We start from the raw sequence: 19,584 nt of genomic DNA on the forward strand, positions 1-19,584 counted from the left end.
TGTCCGAGAGGAGAGGAGATGAATGTCTCAGCTCAAGCAGAGAGAGCGAATTCACCCTTCCTCTGACTTTTTGTTTAGGCCCTCACCAGATTGGATGATGCCCACTTGCATTGGTGAGGGTGATCTTTACTCAGACTACTGATTCAAAAACTAATCTCTTCTGGAGACACTCTCACAGAAACATCCGGAAATGAGAAATAATATTTTAGCAGCTCTCTGGGCATCCCTTAGCCCAGTCAAGTTGACATAAAATTAACCATCACGTTAACCATCAATTAACCCCTAGTCCTTCCATCTGGGACTTGTAGTTGTGCACACCGAAAGATGAAATAGCATCTTCCAGAGCTTTACCTTATACTTCACCTCCACACAATAATGGTCCGTGTGCACTGGAAAAGAATATGTCTTCTGCTGCTGTTCAGTGGATTATTCTATAAATGTCAATTAAGTCAAATAAATTGACTTAATATATTGAAGAACAAATAGTGTTCTCCAGATTTTCTCTATTTGTACTGATCTTCTGTCTACTTATTCTATCAATTACTGAGAGAGAAGTATTGAAGTCTCCAACCCAATTTGTGGATTTTTTATCTGCCTTCATTTCTATTAGTTTTTGCTCTATGAATTATGAAGTCCTGTTAGCAGGTGCAAAATGTTTAGGATTATTGCATCTTCCAGAGGTGTTGACCTCTTTATCATTCTGGAATGACCTTCATTATCCCTGTTGATATTCCTGTAATGTTACTATAGCTACTCAAGATTTCTTTTATATTAGTGTTTGTGAGGTATACTTTTTTCCCATCCTTTCATTTTTAATCCATCTATAACTTTATATTTAAAGTGGCTTTTCTATGGACAGCATATAGTTGGGTCTTGCTTTTTCATCCAGTCTGACAACCTCTTTCTTAATTGCTTCATTTAGATCATTTACATTTAATACTGTTGATATGGTTGATTTAAAATCTAGTGGATTGCTGGTTGTTTTCTATTTGTTCCATCTGTTCTTTGTTCTAATTTCCTTCTTTTACTGCCTACTTCTAGAATGATTTGGTATATTTTTTATGGTTCCATTTTAACTATTGTTCCATTTAAAGCCGATGCAATATTGGCTTCTTATTTATTTCTTTATCAAAATCTACATTTGAATAATATTATACAATTTCATGCAGTATGCACAAGTATGCCCAGCAGTATACTTACATTTCATCCCTCTCTTTTTTTGTATGGTTATTGTCCTATATTTTACTTTTACATGGGCATAAATCTACAGTGCATTACTATTATTTTTATTTGGACAGCCAATTGTATTTAGAATGATTAAAAATAAGAATAAAAACATCTTCTCTGTTAACCTTTATTTAGAACATTTTTGGAGCTTGCTCTTTATTTCGCATTTCTCTGTATTATAGTCCTTCTGTCTGAAGAATTTCCTTTAACATTTCTTATAGTGACGGTGTGCTGGAAATGAATTTACTTAGCATTGATTTGTCTAAAATATATTTGTTTTAATTTTAAAAATTATTTTTGCTGGGTGTATCATTCTGCTTTGACTCTCTATTTGTTTTAGTATTTTAATCATGTCACTTTATTGCCTTCTGCTTCGCCTAGTTTCTGACCATAAGTCAGCTCTAATTCTTGCCTTTCATCCTCAGTCAGTGTATGATATATAAATATTTTTTAATGGCTTCCTACAGATTTCACTCCCTTTGGCTTTAAGCAGTTTGAATATAAGATGTCTAATAGTTTGGATATAATATGTCTTGCTTTGTTTTTAATATTTCTTCTGCTTGGATCTGTTTGCATACAATTTACGCTCTCCCAGAAGTACACTGTTATTTCTTGGTACTTTGTGCTTGTTAGCATGGTTTTGGGGTGGCAGGACACAGGGAAACACGGGCAGATCTCTGTTTTCATGATCCAGATTCAGTGTTAGGCAGGCACTGTATGTCTTTGTCTTAGAAGTTCTGCTTGCCCTTACTGTACCTCCTTCCTGGAGCAAATTCTGTCTTATTTCTTTGGTATTTTTGAGGAGAAAATGTCCTGCACTCCTCCGAAGTGAGGGAACTGCCAATGGTATTGGTATAGCTTCTGGATTCAGAATTGCCCCACCCCCAATGGTAGGGTTATTTTTCTTTTGCTATTAGCTATCACAGAGTGGTTTTTACCTATGCCCTGGGGCCACAGGGTTTGCTACCCCTTACCAGGCATTCTAGAGCTGTTGTACAGTAGAGAAGGGTCTAAGTGGAGTTCTGTGCCTTTCCTATCCTAGCAGCAGTCCCCTCCTCCATAGTTACCCACCGAATGAGGCTCTCTCCAGTCTACCATTCTGTTCTAAATCTTATTCATGAGGACTTGATGGAGATTCATGGAGAAGAACCCTCGAGTGAGTGCAAACTCCCTTGTGTCTATAGCTCCCAGTGATTCTGCACTCTCATTGTGGCTCATGCTCAACCTTGAGAAGTTCATTAAAATTCTGGTGTGAATATTTCTTACTTGCTAGTAGGACACTCTGTCTTATCTTCTCATGCTCTGCAATAATTTAGCCAGTGCTTGCAAACCATTTCCATTGGGTAGCAGTGGGAGTTGGTTCTTCAATTTCAGGCTATGTTGTTGCCTTGTGACCTCTGCAATCTGGGTTTAAGAAAGTTTAAACTTTCGTAGTCTGTATGGTTTTTCTTTTCTTTTTTTTTTTTTTTAAAGATTGGCACCTAGGCTAGCAACTGTTGCCAATCTTTTTTTTTTTTTTTCTGCTTTATCTCCCCAAACGCCCCCTGTACACAGTTGTATATTTTAGTTGCAAGTCCTTCTAGTTGTGGGATGTGGGACGCCGCCTCAACGTGGCCTGACGAGCGGTGCCATGTCTGCGCCCAGGATCCGAACCTTGGGCCGCCACAGCAGAGCACGCGAACTTAACCACTCGGCCATGGAGCTGGCCCCTGTATGATTTTTCTTGTTGTTAGGTTGAGAGTTAGGATTTTAACAGATTTCTGAATCTTTAATGGCAGCAGAACTCCTGCATCAGGCTCTAAACAACAAAAACAAAAGCTAAGAAGGTGTATCTAATATACAATTACAGTTGAGAACTCCAGAAACTTGAGTACCATGCATGGCCTCTAATGCTGTGTTGTTCAACCCTGGGTGCGGATAGGATTCACTAGGGGACATTGTCTAAAAATACTGATGCTCAAGTCCCAACCTCCAGAGATTCTTAATTAATGGTCTGAGCAGAGCCCCAGGCATGGGTGTTTACTAAAATCTACCTAGGTCATTCTAATGCAGAGCCAAGATTAAGATGACTGCTCTAATCATCCTAAATGGTCCTGTAAGTATGTGAATCAACAAATTTCAGCAAATGTACCATGATATTCTTAAATCTATTATAATTGAAAAATTATTTGAAGATATTGGCTTTTTAATTCTACTTCCTTGCATGAAACCAACCAAGGTCATATTTTTCACACTTGTAGATACATATTCTACCTGAGGTCATATCCAAACTGTAGTCACAGATTGTGTGAATCATTACAGTGATTTGATTTTGTGAGCTAAGGAGAGAAGTGTCTTTTCTAAAGAGTTAAATGAGCCCCCTTGGGCTCTTCTTTTGTCCTGGTTGGATAGGATATGGGCTGAGTTTCCTTTGAATGGTCTGCACAGAACATTAGAAATATGGAGGGAGGCAGAAACAACAAGGACATACGTCTCCTCTATATGATCTGTTTTTCCATGACCCAATTCAATAAATGTGACCATATGTCATCAGATACATCATATAGTATATAGCTGGCACACACCTGCAACTCAGAAAATAGTCTTAAATAAATAAATCAAATGGTTACCAGGCAAGTTTCATGCACATGAGCTATCCTCTGAGGTTTTGATTTACAAAAGAACATTTTTAATAAAATGTTCTTAATTATTAGGCAATCTAATTATATATGAATTTATGGGTGAACAAAAACATTGAAATTTTCAAACTATGGAGAATTTGAGATAGAGAAAACTTGAAGTATAGAATTTGTGATATAGAAAATTAAAGGAGCAAAATATTACATTATAAATATAAATAGAAGCATCAAATTAATAAAAAAGCATAGGTACAAGTGTGATTGCAAGATATTCCAGGATTTATACTCATAAAGAAAACAAGTTAAGAAATATCAACTCTGAATTTTATAGACGTAGCTTTAATATTTCTACTTTTCTGTTATAACCCATGTAACGGTGATGAGGCTCCCTGAGGCCTAGTTATGGGTTGTTTCAAAAAGTAGCTTTAAAACCAGTCTCCAACCGAGGACTATGCCAAAGAATATTAAAGATTGGACAGAAAGGAGAGGAAATTGGTAGATTTTAACCTTTGAATCATTTTTAGCAAAGCCCAAGCCTCTGAGTACTTCATAAACACTATTTTATTTCTGCAAAAGGAGTAAGTCTAAGATGTTAATTTGTCATAAGATTTGTGACCGCCAAAAGGTAGACTTCCTACCCATTTTCACCTCAGAAAACTCAAAAATTTCAAGCAATGCACTCTCTTTATCTTTCTCTCTATCTATATTGTACAAATTTAATTTTCTTTTAAAGATTTTTGCTTGAAATAGTTTTGCCGTGCTTTCTAAAGGCAAATAATTGAGTTCATCATATTCTTCTGACAATTCACCTCAGAACTTAGAAAAAACATTTTCACTCAACTGCAAACATATTATGAAAAATAATATGATTTTAAAGTGTAGATGGATTCCGTGCCTTGAAGAACCACTGATGTTAAGCACATTTTAATTTTTTCTGTTAAATTCCTAATTTAGCAGTGGATAAGACCCTAAGATGTAATTATTGAATGTTTATGACAGTATATTCATGTTGCCTTTACAAAACTTTTTTTTTATTGAGTTATTGATAGGTTACAATCTTGTGAAGTTTCAATTGTACATTAGTGTTTGTCAGTCATGTTGTAGGTGCACCACTTCACCCTTTGTGCTCACCCCCCACCCCACCTTTCCCCTGGTATCCACTAAACTGTTCTTGGTCCATAGTTTTAAATTCCTCATATGAGTGGAGTCATACACAGATTATCTTTCTCTTGCTGGCTTATTTCACTTAACATAATTCTCTCAAGGTCCATCCATGTTATTGCAAATGGAATGATTTTGTTCTGTTTTGCAGCTGAGTACTATTCCATTGTATATATGTACCACATCTTCTTTATCCATTCGTCTGTTGATGGACACTTAGGTTGCTTCCACGTCTTGGCTATTGTAAACAGTGCTGCAATAAACATTGGGGTGCACAGGACTTTTGGGATTGCTGACTTCAAGCTCTTTGGATAAATACCCAGTAGTGGGATGGCTGGATCGTATGGTAGTTCTATTTTTAGTTTTTTGAGGAATCTCCATACTGTTTGCCATAGTGGCTGCACCAGTTTGCATTCCCACCAGCAGTGTATGAGGGTTCCTTTTTCTCCGCAACATCTCCAACATTTGTTGCTATTAGTTTTAGATATTTTTGTCATTCTAACGGGTGTAAGGTGATATCTTAGTGTAGTTTTGATTTGCATTTCCCTGATGATCAGCGATGATGAGCATTTTTCATGTGCCTATTGGCCATCAGTATATCTTCTTTGGAGAAATGTCTGTTCATGTCTCCAGCCCATTTTTTGATTGGGTTGTTTGATGTTTTGTGGTTAAGTTGCGAGAGTTCTTTATATATTATGGATATTAAGCCTTTCAGATATATGACTTGCAAATATTTTTCCCAGTTAGTGGGTTGTTATTTTGTTTCAATCCTGTTTTCATTTGCCTTGAAGAAGCTCTTTAATCTGATGAAGTCCCATTTGTTTATTCTTTCTTTTGTTTCCCTTGCTGTTTGCTTTAAGTATTGTCCTCCACTCCTTTACCCTGAGTCTGTGTTTGTCCTTGGGGCTGAGGTGTGTTTCCTGGAGGCAACAAATTGTTGGATCTTGTTCTTTAATCCATTTTGCCACTCTGTGTCTTTTTATTGGAGAGTTCAGTCCGTTCACATTGATGGGGTGAGAGGTTAGATGAAAGCAGCCATGTAAGATCCTCTTGTGGCTGCACAGTTAGGCTTGGTTGCCTGGGGAAGGAAGACGGACTTTGTTCTAAAGATGCAAGAGAAAATCATGAGACTCATAAGAGGCCAGTCCAGCCAAACAGGGCACTATTTGGAATCAATCTCTGAAGCAACTCTCTGGATTTGCTCTGTGGAGAGCACACCGTTCATGAATGACATGGAAAGATATGTATCAAGTAGAAGTTAAGGGTTCACATTCTGTTCCTAGACAGAAATGCTAATGTTATATAAGCAATTCTTCCTCTTTAATAGTAAATCTTAAAGAAATAAGTAGAGTAGATGACTCGGGAAATGTGTTAGGGATGAGTAAAGACAAAGGTCAGATCTGAAGTCTACTGGGTAATGATAGCTACTATCCCATTTATAAGCAGAGTAGATTTGACACGTCTGTCTGCCTGAGTGTTTTCTCCCATTCATGTTTTACCACTCAATATGTGCCCTGCCAAACTTGCATTTTAGATAAAAGAAGTTGACCTGGAAGATAATGAGGATCATTCCATGGTGATGTTGTAACATCGCTTTGCTAGAGTTTCTTTGAAAACTCTGAACGAAGGAATACTCTGAAGGAAAGCAAAAGGTATATGAAAAGTAAATTTTGAATCGAGTATTTAAAGTGCCAGCTTACTAAACATAAAAAAGAAATCAGAAAATAAATTTCCATTTTTGGCAGGGCTAAATTATTAGCTTGCATTATAAAAAAGTCAAAATACCTAACTTTAGAAACATTTGTTTGTGTAATGTTCTATACTTTAATATAGATTCGAGTGCTTATAGATTTATTTCAATGCTTGTTTAATTAAATGTCTTTTTCCTTTCTTCATACTATACTGTAAGCTCCATGAGGGCACCCAGCAGGGTTCCTGTGACATAGTTGGCTCTCAGTAATTATTCCCTGAATGAATGAATGATGAATGAGTTTCTTCCTGTATTCACAAGTTGACAAATGTTCGCTATAAAGGACCAGATAATAAATGTTTTAAGCTTTGTGGATCACATAAATTCTCTATCTGGATATTACTCTTTGTTTATAAATTAAAATATAAAAATGTTAAAACCATTCTTAGCCTGCGGGCTGTGTCAAAAAATGCCATGGATGAGATTTAGCCCACAAGACTTGATTTGCAGACCTCTGCTCTATGTTTTCAATGGATCTTAATTTGCATTCTAAGATCTCTGGTTTTCTGAGTTCCCTTTCAGTTGTACATCAGAGCTGGTCCTTGCCAGCTCAATACATGAAACTGGCAAGCACAGCATGTAAGGCCTCTGTTTGTGTATGCACATGTATGTGTGTGTGTCTTTGTGTGTGTATGTTTGATGAGCCTTTTTATCAGCATACTGTTTAAGTTAAAAAACAAAGCAAGGGGCCAGCCCGGTGGCATAGTTGTTAAGTTCACATGCTCTGCTTTGGTGGCCTGAGATTCACAGGTTTGGATCCTGGGCGCAGACCTACACACCACTCATCAAGCCACGCTGTGGCAGCATCCCCCATATAAAATAGAGAAAGATTGGCATGGATGTTAGCTCAGGGACAATCTTCCTAAGCAAAAAGAGGAAGATTGGCAACAGTTGTCAGCTCAGGGCCAATCTTCCTCACCAAAAATAAGTAAAAATAAAGGCAGGGATTGTATTTAGGGTTGTCAGATTAAATTCAGGTGTCCCAGCTAAATATGAAGTCCAGTTAAAAACTGAATATTTTAAAGCATGAGCATGTCCCATGTAATGTTTGAGACATACTTGTACAGAAAATTATTTTTTGTTTATCTTAAATTCAAAGTTAACTGAGAACTTTGTGTTTTTATTTTCTAAATCTGGCAAATCTTGGGGAATTAATTGGAAATCCTGTGAAGAACAGTGAAAAACAAGTATGTTGGTCCTATACAAAAATGACCATTACAAAATAGAAACTATTTTGTCTACCTTTTCATCATAGCCTGTGTTATTTTTCCTTGTTATTAAAGTAATAGCTATTTCATTTTAAAAAAGTATATTAAAGATAATCTCTGCCATTCTATGGCTATACCATTCATGCTGTTCATTTAGTCTACGTTTTCCTTACTCTTATAGTAATAATTGAGGACTAAGTATGTGCCAGGCACTATATATATGCTTTATGAACATTTTCCTCATTTAATATGCACAAAATTCCCTGTTATATAGACGAGAAGACTAAATATCAGAGAGTTAAAAACAAAACATCAGTAAAAGTTTAAGGAAAAAAAATTTCAAAGACCATGTAATTAGCAAGTGATGGAATTACCTATTCTTCTCAAGCTTTTTATGTTTAAATTATTTTTAGAGTGAGTCCAACTGCCAGCTGTGAAACAAAGCTTTCTATTACTCTTCTTTGCCCATCAAGAATCATTTTGCACTTTGGAGCATTCCTAGACTTTTGTCTTTATATTCTTTTCTCTCTGATGATGCTCACCAATTTATGTAGTTTTAAAGAGAACAATAGTGTCTTATTTATATGTATATTCCCAACAGTATTTAGCACAATCTATTATATTTATATGGGTTTAAAAGTATGTTTGATGAATAATTTAATAACATTGAATAAGTACTAGTTATAGATTAATAATGGTGTGATTGCCTAGTGTATGTGTTGAATGAATGCATAGGGTGTGACTCTTTTATATTAAAATCTTCTGTTGTGAAACTAAATTTACAGCAAAATACTGAAAACTTCAAAGTGAGTGACTTTTATGAGCTGCCAAACAGGGACCTAGGCACTAAAAAATTGGAGGAATGACCAGAGTAAAATAGTCCTGTCTCCTATAGTGTATATTTTTCTGGGGAAGACAGACAGACATAGTATTTCAAATGGTGGTAAATGCAATGAAGAAATATAAAACAAGATGAGTCAATAAAAATTTATTGTTGAGGATGTGATATTTTTTATGAGAAATTTTTTAAAAGGCGACACTGATAAGGTGATATGTGAGCAAAGATTTGGAGAAAATAAGAAAGCAGCCATTCAGCTATTTAGGAAAATAGCATTCCAGGCAGAAGAAACATCTAGTGCAAAACCCCTGAGCAGATGTGTACTTGGGTATTCAGGGGAGAGTCATGATACTAATGACATATATGCAGCAAGGTGACATCAATCCTCTACTCAAAACCGTTGCTCTACTGCTGTTGTCTGGAGAACATTCATTAGAAGGGCAAAAGTGGAAGCACAAAAAATTGCTCGGAAGCTATTGTTAAGTCCAGGCAAGCGATGATGGTGCCTTGGACTGTGGGCAGAGCAGTGGAGGTAGGGAGCAGAAGTTGGAGTCTAGATATATTTCAGAAGAATTGTCAACATAATTTGCAGATGGCTTGGATGTGGAGTATTAGGGAAAGGGAAGTCAAGAAGACCAAGTCAATTAGTGTAAGTATCCAGAAAAATGTGGTTACTATTCAGTGATGATGGGAAGACTGAGGAAGAAGTAAGTTTAGAGGTGGACAAATTTGGACTTACTAAACTTGAAGTACTAATTAGTAGCCTAGGTGAAAATTTCCTTGCAGAGAATAGAAGGTTAGAACTCATTTATTTATGACTCTCTTACAAAGTTGAGAAGTCAATTGGGTAAAGGAATACATAGTTTAGAGTAGAGATTGAAGCTAGAAGTATAAAGTTGTTACTCACTGATTACAAGTGATACTCAAAGTCATGGAGCAAGAGGAGGTCATCTGAGGAATGAGTATAGCAAAGTATATAGAAGGACCAAAGGCTAGGATGCTTTAATTTTACAATTCGTGAATTCAAGTGTAATCAAGCAAAGGAGAATAAGGAGGAGTTACTAGTAAGTTAGGAAAAGAATCAAGAATGTGGTAACCCAGAAACTAGTTAATAAAGAGCTTCAAAGGAGAGAGGGAACAGGATCAACACTGTCAAATTCTGCTATTAGGATGAGTAATATTAGAATAGAGTAGTGATTATTTGATTTGGAAACATGGAGATGGCCTAGCACTTTTTTTTATTGGATCATGGGGATTTTCATTAAAAAGGGAGAAAGGTCAAATAGTCAAAGAGCACATCAACTAGTCCCCCTCGTTCACTGGGAGATAACTCAGGGAGACAGAAGTAGCAGGTACTTGGGTCTCATGATGCACTTTCATTCTAAGGTAAACTCCAAGTATCTAGCAGGAATGGACATCAGATTTCAAGTGAGGGAGCCTGACTCTTGGCTTTGGGAATTTTATGCAGCGTTAAGGAAGCACTAGCTCTTCTCCTGATATGAACAAGGGCAGGACACAGCAAGAATACATACATTTTGACAGAACCTTGGCTTCAGCCCAATCCTGCTTACTCAGCGTTAATGGTTGGGAGGAGCACCAGCCCTTTCCCTGGGGTGATCAGTGGGCTAGCATCCATGTCTTGAGCTCGAAGCTGTGTAATGTAAAAAGCCAGCAGCAAGATTCCCCACATCAGGATGTGCAGTTGGAAAACCATCAGACCCTCCTCTGGCATGATCAGGTGAGCTGAATCTCAGCTTTGAGGATGTCCAGGACTGAATACCTTATTCGTGGGCCTCTCTCCAGTTTCCATTGAGTTTTGCAGAAAGCGTACCCCTATTCTGGGTGACAGTCTGCAGGAGATCAGTCTGGGATGGGTCATCTCTTCTCTGTCAAAATGGAACAAAAACAAATTGGAACAGATTCAAGAGAGAAGAGGAGGACAGGAAGTGGAGTAAAGAGTTTAGATAGCACTTAACAATGTAAACAGAAAATTATCATGTGGGAAAAAAGAAATTTGGTGGAAAGATCATGGATTTGAACAGCATCCACTATTATTAAAATCTTAGACCTGTTAATGGAACGCAAGCATAAAACTAAGTCTCTTTGATTCTCCGTTTCTTCAGATTTTCTCTGCCCAGGCTTGCATTGTGCTATAAGAGTTTATAATTGTATTCTAGTTCAAAATCTAGTTAATATTATAGTTAATAATATATAATAATGTCTCTATGACTCCTATATTTTATTTTTCCTGAAGATCCCTAAATGGTACTGATAAATTAATTACTATTTAAATAGTAATAATAAAAAACAAAATAGACCTATATAATTTTTCAAGAAAAAAATAATAATTTAGCCACATGTATAAGACAAAGACTGGAAAGTACAACCATATTTTAAAACCTAGAAAATGTATTCCTTTAAAGAATTCTTATTATAAATACTAATTATATTTTAAAAGACAATAATTATTGGGCAAAATAATTTATAAATTTAACTGTGAAAATTAGTTAGACCACAATATGTCATCTTTATTTAAAACACTGTAAAGCAAGAGAGAAATAGAGTTTAAAAAAGAACAAACATATGTAAGACCTACTTATACTAGGCCCTGTTGGATTAATTTAATCAAGCAACTAGTCCGGGACATGTTTATAATTAAATTGACCTAGCTTTGTCATTGTACGACCCTGTCTTTGTGATGTTGAAAAGAAACAAGACTCTTTGATTAATTGCCAGTGTAAAAATCATAAATGCTTTCACCTATTTATTTTTTGCTCCATTGTTTCCTCATGGTTTTCCTCCTGCTCAATGACTCCTCGGCCTTCTAGTGTCATTTTTGTAGACACTACATTGAATCATTTATTAAACTGTGTTTTTAAACTTTCAAAATATGCTCATTAGTGCTAAATTTATTTCAGTCGGCAAAACTCTTTGGCAGTAGTATTAAAATAAAATAAACATTGAGTGTGAGCTATGGCAATTTAGAAATTCATAAAAGTGCAATTTTCTCTCCTTTTGTTTCTCAGAGGCTGTACATTAAATTCTTAAGGCAGATTGCTGCTAACACTCCTAAAACTGGGGGTGGGGGCTGGAAAAGTGATGGAAGCATTACTCTACCAAGGCAGATATTAGCAAGAACTAGCACTGAGAACTACAAAACCAGGTGGCAGTGCTATTAACCCAACCTCAGCTTGTTCCTAGATATGGCTGGGAACAACTGTCAATGAACACATTTCATTAACTTTCCATCCAGTAGAGTATGAGGCAACACATGGAAAATGTAACCTGGAGCACAGGGAAAGAGGTATTGGATGTTAAACGGATGAATTTAGTTCAGGTCTTAGAAGCATAGTGTGTGCTCTCTGTCTAAAATCCATCATCTTCCTAAAATCACTCAAATATTAGTGCATTCTCCCTTGTACCTGTGCAAACAATTTTATTTTCAGAATAATAGTCTGCCCAACTGTGTTCCTATTTAGAGATTCAAAGTGTATCAAAAAACAGGTTTATAGAATGTATGTTTTCCTTAAGAGGAAAAACCTATATCTAAGAACAAGTGCTTTACTTATTTATTTATTTGTTTTTTGAGGAAGATTAGCCCTGATCTAACATCTGCCGCCAATCCTCCTCTTTTTGCTGAGGAAGACTGGCACTGAGCTAACATCCGTGCCCATCTTCCTCTATTTTGTATGTGGGACAGCTATCACAGCATGGCTTTTTGCCAAGTGGTGCCATGTCCGCACCCGGGATCCGAACCAGCAAATCCCGGGCCGCCGAAGGAAAACATGAGCACTTCACCACTGCACCACCAGGCCAGCCCCTGTGTTTTGCTTATTAAGCTCAACAAATGAATGTTATTTTTTTGATTTTTGAAAAGAGTTTACATCATTTGACAAACTTAAAGCACTATTAAGTGTAAGGAATTGTTTTAGGCAATTGCAAGGTATGTATCATCCTGTTATAAACTATCAGTAGAAATCTTAGATGATAGAAAGATGAGAGAAATACCAACAACAACAGAATTGTGTTTTATTCATTTTAATTCGGGATATGGAGCATAAGTGGAACTTTAAATATTTCTATGCTCTAGTGACAAAGACATTGAACTATTATAATAAAAATTGAAAAGGGATACAAGTTATATCTGATCATTAGTAATTTTATTTTTGCTTTGTGACCTCTAACTACTTGAGTTCATTTTACTCAGTGTAGGAGACGGAGTGAAAGGAAAGAATTCTGAGAGTTACAGGCTAAACAGTTACAGGTTAAATTTGAACATTGCCTTGTTCAAACCATTTTAACAAAATATTAGAGTTGGTCTTTAAATTTGGTTCTTTATGATTTTGAGAGTCATCTGATCTACAGTAAGCAAATGTGTGTTTCTTTAGAAAATAAAAATATTTCAAGATAAAAATATAACTTTATATGTAAATATATATAACTTTATCCAGCTTATAAAATGTTTAAAAATATTGAATAAAAATGTACACGTTTTTCACTCATTTTTACTGCCGTGCGGTAAGAATCAGTTACCTATCAGAAGTAATAGATACTTATTATTCATTTCCAAAGATAGCTATTTGGTGTCATCTCTGTAGATGAATAAGAAGAGCTAGCTCTGTTTTCTCTGTCAAATATTATCTTTTAATGTGCTACTTTATACCAAAAGCAAAGACAAAATGATTTAGGCAACTCAAATCAGTTTTCATATACATTTTATTTTTCTCCCTAGATAAATTTAAGCTGTTCAAGGGCGTGGCTATATTATGTATTTCATGTATTATGTATTTTCACCATAGCATATATAGGTGTAGGCAAATAGTTATTATTATTTATGTACAGTGTATGATTAAAATGTATACAAGCATTGTTAATCAATTAACTCAATAAACATTTATGGGGAATGTTAAACTAACATGGACGCACAGACAGTAAGTGCCCTACTATTTGCCTAGGAAATAATAAATATTTGTTGAAAGGCAGAAGAAAGGAGAATGAGTTAATATGCGTACTTAGAGGAGTGTCAGGCACACCAAAGGCAAGTTATAAACTTTAGCTGTTGTTATTGTCATTAAAGTGACCTCTCTGAAGTCACGTAGCTGCCCAGTGGCAAAGGTGTGGCTCAAATCCTCAGGTTCTTTTCTGCCAAACTTCACTTGCCAGCATACTCAACCCTGAGATGAATAAATGTCAGGGAAGTATTTACACAGTGTCAAGGATCTTCCCAATATTTTTATTAGACCTGTTGTAGAGATGAGAAATAGCAATCTCTTCTCAGAAGTTATCAGCTCTGTGAACAAGGGTACTGCATACTTGTTTACCACTTATCACATCCTGGCCCTGTCTTTTCCTGTAGACTTCCTGACTGTGAAGGAGCGCTCCAGGAATTCAGATTCTAGGGGAAGGGACTGGAGGCCTCCTGAGATCTTTCATTCTAGCAGCTCAACAGCCTATGCTCTTTGATCAGTAATTCTAGATGGTGACCAATACAAATCTATGATGTTCTAAGTAAATACAAAGAGGACCTGATGATGTAAGCTCTGCCTTTCTATGCTTCTCCAATTGCTCTTATCACAGAATCAGGTTTCACAAACCCAGACACATTGAGAGAAATACAGCTGATGCTTTTCTCCTTCCAAAGAATTCAATGAAGCATCAGACTAAAACTATCCTCTTGCCTCTTTTATGACAACCATGCCTAATTGTTTTTCAAGAAAGAATTCCATGGTAAAAATCGGAATTTAATGTTATTCATAGGAATTTCACCATGCTGCCATTCTGTGGTACTCTGGCAATGCCCAGCACTTATCATGATGCATTGTCATCTTCCTCACTTTATTTTATTTTATTTTATTTTATTTTATTTTTTGCTGAGGAAGATTCACCCTGAGCTAACATCTGTGCGAATCTTCCACTATTTTGTATGTGGATCACCGCCACAGCATGGCTACTGATGAGTTGTGTAGGTCTGTGCCCGGGAACCAAACCTATGCCACTGAAGTGGAGCGTACCAAACTTAACCACTATGCCATGATGCTGGCTGCCTCCCCACTTTATTTTGAGCCCCTTGAGGGCAAGGGTCCAGTCTTTTTATCTCAATATCAATAACTCTTTGCTTAGTAACTGGTGCTATTTATTCAATGAAGGCATCAAGAATTTTGCACAAATAGCATTGCAAAAACCACTTTAGCCAAGCTGATTGAAATTCTTGCTCATATGAAGCTGAATATGTGGCATTAAATAAATGCCCAGGTGGCTACAGCTGGGAGAAATGTTTGCTAACACTACCAAGGAAGGATTGTGGAACCAATGGTTTCAGATATTTAGGGGAAATATCTCCAGATCTTTTTCAACTTATGAAACTGTTTGCTCTTCATTAAACATGGGACAGACCTTAAAACTATTTCCAGTATCACAGGGCCAATCAAAAAGCCAATAAAGCAGAAGAACCCAGAGATGTAGAGAATTGAGAGATGTCATTTCTGGGCTAAAAGATAGCTATTTCCCCCTACTCTTTTTCTTCTTTACTTGCAGAAAGCTCACATTGACGATAACAGATCTGAATGCATATCCAAAATAACTCAACCAAGAGCAATTATTTTAGGGAAAATAGAGCCGTGTTTTGTTTAATTAACATTTATGGACTCTGTCATGTGTTAGGTGCTCACAGCGAGGATAGTAGGCAACAAAGGAGATACAGTCTCTAATCTGAGGACACTCCCATTGTATTTCTTTGGGAATCAAAGTACGTAAGATATGTATATTCCATGCTGTCATGAGCAATTAAGGATAAAGCAGATTACTATATGAAAATGGGATTAGTGTAGACTATGCTAAAAGTATTAATTTTTAGTTACTGCAGATAGAAAACCTTATAAATTGTCTGTAATTGGTATAAAAGCACTTAGAAAGTAAAGAAACCATCTCAATATAGACGTGATGGGACATGGAACACTATCACAGAGCAGCAGAGCAGAACCAGCATGACCCAAAAAACAGTCACGTTTGCCTTGACGCTTCTAGCTCTGGCTTAAGTGAAGAGTAATTTGAACTCAATTCTAGAAACACAATTTGTGTGATTTGCACATTATCTTCAAATTAAAGGCTTAATGTATAAATATATATATGTTCATTATGTGATATAGCTCACATCATATTCAGTTAGTATAAACTTAATGACTATATATAAACCAGATACGTATTATTAAATATTAATATCTCTAATATGTTGACTTCAAAATCCTGGTGCCTAGAATAAACAGGTTAGGTAAACAAGACTCAACAGGAGGATAAAATGGCAGCCAACAATAGCTGTGCATCAGTTACCTGTAGAGTTTGAAAAAGAGAGAACATTCAATGTCTGGGTACCAGTCCTGAACTATCCCTGGAAATCCTTATTCACTGGCCTAGGACACGCCCTCCCAGGTTTTCAAAAGTCTCTTCAAGTGATTCTTAGGTACACGTAAGTTTGAAACCTCTAAAACATGTCTGCCTTAACAAGGCTAATTTCTGTGCTTATGTCACATGTTATCCTTTCAAATAGAAAACACTAATTTAGGGGACTCGGTTTTACCTGCTTAAGTGAATAAGCTACCTTCAAGGGGATCATTTTAAGGAAATACTACTATTTACAAATACATCATATATTTCTTGAAGTAAGGCCATTATTATTTCTCCTAAGAAACCCTTTATTAGCCTTGCCTTCAAGTTACTCTATGCACAAAAACTTATAAGCTCTCACTTATTTAAAAATATCTAGGAGGTCTGGCACCATGGTGTAGTGGTTAAGTTCGGTGTGCTCCACTTCAGCAGCCTGGGTTCGTGGGTTTGGATCCCAGGCACGGACATGCACTGCTTGTCAGCCATGCTGTGGTGGCAACCCATGTATAAACTGGAAGAAGACTGGCACAGATGTTAGCTCAAGGTTAATCTTCCTCAAGCAAAAAAAAAAAGAAAGAGGAAGATTGGCAACAGATGTTGGCTTAGGGCTAAACTTACTCACTTAGAAGAAAAAAAAAATCTGTGATTCCTTTGCAACCACGTCCACCCTAGTTTTCCATTTCATATTCTGGCAGTGGTGTCCAGCACATTTCACCTCATTGTTTGTCCAGGAAGTTTCCCATTACCACTTTGAAATCCCGGAAATGCTTCAGAAATCATGTTTTCTAGTTTATAGAAGTCCTAGTTGCATTGCTGTGGAAGGGCTTTTCAAAGCATTATAACCCTTAGCTTTTCTACAAGCAATAGAAGCTTCCCCTCTTTATTCTTATACCAGCTCCAGCAGTCTACAAGCAGCATAGCAAGGAATAGGAGCAGGGATCAAATGATGTAGGCGATGGGGGGAGGGGGTCATATAGTTAACCAATAATTTGCCCCTGTTGCCATTAGCAATGGTAATTCTAAACAAAAATGATGTTCATAAATATATACCCATTATTTCAAACGTTTTACTAATTAAGATGCATAAGCAGTTAAAATCTATGAGGTTTTACTAGAATTGACATTGTTCAGCAGTGGCAAGTAAAACCAGTCCGTCATTCTGCAGAAACTTGACTGACCAAAGTTCAAGTAAACTGTAAGAGAAGGGAAAGACTGGATGTTTAGCCAGTTCTGAAGCAGTGCTTCACTACGGTGAATAAAAAAGTGCCTCATAGCTACTTCAAATGAAAATGATAGGAGCTGAGAGTTCAAGTTTCAACCCAAAAGTAAGGCTTCAATTCACTTTCGCTCTGGGTATGAGAGAATAAGCCAATTTGTGTTTAATGAGGAGATACCAAGAATAGTTAAAGAAAAAAATAGGTCATAATTCTATCCTGTTAAAGATATCGTGTTAGACTACCTCCTAATTAGCCCATGACATTTTCTTAAAGGCAAGTGATGCGTCTGGGCATCCGAGTGTCCAATTGTACCAGGGACTTTGAAGTGTATTTTGGGTCAAGCCACTCTTCTCATTAATGAAGTATCTAAAACACCTTTCTACTCACGAAGGCCACGAGTTTTAAGAGTGAGAGCATTTCCCTTGACCTATTTCATTCAAAACGTTCTTCCACAATCACTTTTTCTTTCTTTCCTTTTTTGTAGCATTTTTTCCTTCTTAAAATGTCTTTTGATACATAAGTCATTGTAGTTGAAATTTGAATACTTGTATTGTTAAATGAGGAAGACTTATTGTTAAAACATAAGGTTTGCTTATGTTAATTGATAAAGTAGTAGCCATCCAAAATTTACTACATTAAGGCCCATCTGGAATATATGGATAGTTTTGATCAATTTACTAAAAAGAGGCATTTGGAAAGTTACTAGGTCTAATGTAAGCCAATTAAATTACACAGGAAACTTTATTTTATTTAATCCAAAGAAAGCAGATTCTAGATTATTTAATAAAATAAAAGAATATGAGGATGCTTCACAGAAACCTATGTCACCCTGGAATAAAGACGAGAGACTATCTCTTTAGATGCCAAACACTAAAACATCTGTTTCATTCAAGGAAGGACTATACTCTGACCGAATTATAAATAAATATGTTTGCAGACAAAAGAGTTAACAGATGGCTGGAAATGATTGTCCATATCAGCGAGTGTTAGCAATGGTAAAAAATAGTTATATAAAAACATACTAATTTTGCCACTTACCTCTTTTTCATATTGTACCTAAGGGAAAATTTCATAGTACAAGCATTGCATGTAACATGAATAACTATGAACTCAGGAAGTTAAATATTCTCATAGGTATTTTTTCTATTGAAAATGGCAAAGTAATTTACTATTCTGGAGACAATTTAAGGAAGCTTCAGTTAAGTTCTGCCGTTGTACAGAATAATTGTCATTGCACTGAAGGTGTAAACTAAATAAAGTAAAAATAGCCTCGTTTGTGAACCAGCTGTGCATCTGGCATGAAACTGGGCAATGCAAGCAGTATATCACTTAATAATACTAACAATAATGCAAAGAAATATCGTCATGCCTGCTGTAAAGATAAAGAGAATCTAAATGGCAATCAAAGTCAATTAATAAAGAATAGGCATAGTTGGGATATAAACATGAGTCTCTTTAATTCCCAAGCTACAACTTTATCCCATGCATCCTTTTCACAGGTCCCTGTTTTCATTACCTTACTTGCATGTTAAAATTATATTGTGATATTGTCTCCATATCGGATCATTAACTCTTAAGTAAAGGTAAGACTTAATTAATTCTTTATTGCTAGAACAAAGCCACGTCTTCACTTTGGCTCAGTGTATAAGCTCAAAGGGACATCTTGTTCATCCCACAGGGGGATTTTTTTCTATTGTGATTAAGAAGACTTAGCATGAGATCTACCCTCTTAATAATTTTTAAGTGCACAGTACAGTGTTAACTATAGGCACAATGTTATACTAAGTCCCTACATTTCAGTTTCCTCTAAGACTCAGGATGTAGCCTTGTAACAGAGGAGCTGAATGGCTGGTTGACATTTTGGTTCCATGTTCGTTACATATCTCTTCCTTATCTACTCTACTACAAGGATAGATGAAGTAAAGCACTTTTCTCTCTGCTGGAGTGCCGTCAAACAAAGGATTGATTACCCCTTCCTAACAACCCTCAAGTCTCCCTAGCATATCTGAACCGAAGCTAGCTGGCAGATAAGAGAAGAGGATAGCTCAGCCTATCCCATTAGTCCCATATAGGTTGTGAGAGTCCTGAGCTTGGATGTTATAGATTTCAGCACCCACTGGGAAAGGACAGCTCATGAAAAAGTCTTTGTTTTTTGCTGTGGAAGATAACCTAGGGCCTACTTTCA

The 19,584-nt window shown here is 36.4% G+C and overlaps 1 protein-coding gene and 1 long non-coding RNA gene across 4 annotated transcripts in view; both read left to right on the top strand.

The window, feature by feature from the left end:
• The window catches only part of LOC139075722 (uncharacterized), a 58,858-nt gene extending 47,743 nt beyond the window's left edge, over window positions 1-11,115 (top strand). The window contains exon 2 of the long non-coding RNA XR_011526427.1: window positions 6,541-11,115. This is a non-coding gene — a long non-coding RNA (uncharacterized lncRNA). The remainder of the gene's footprint in view (window positions 1-6,540) is intronic.
• Window positions 1-19,584, top strand: part of LRRTM4 (leucine rich repeat transmembrane neuronal 4) — a 751,667-nt gene that overhangs the window by 316,419 nt on the left and 415,664 nt on the right. The window lies entirely within an intron of this gene.

This window comes from Equus przewalskii, chromosome 14 (assembly GCF_037783145.1).
Source record: "Equus przewalskii isolate Varuska chromosome 14, EquPr2, whole genome shotgun sequence".
Lineage (NCBI taxonomy): Eukaryota > Metazoa > Chordata > Mammalia > Perissodactyla > Equidae > Equus > Equus przewalskii.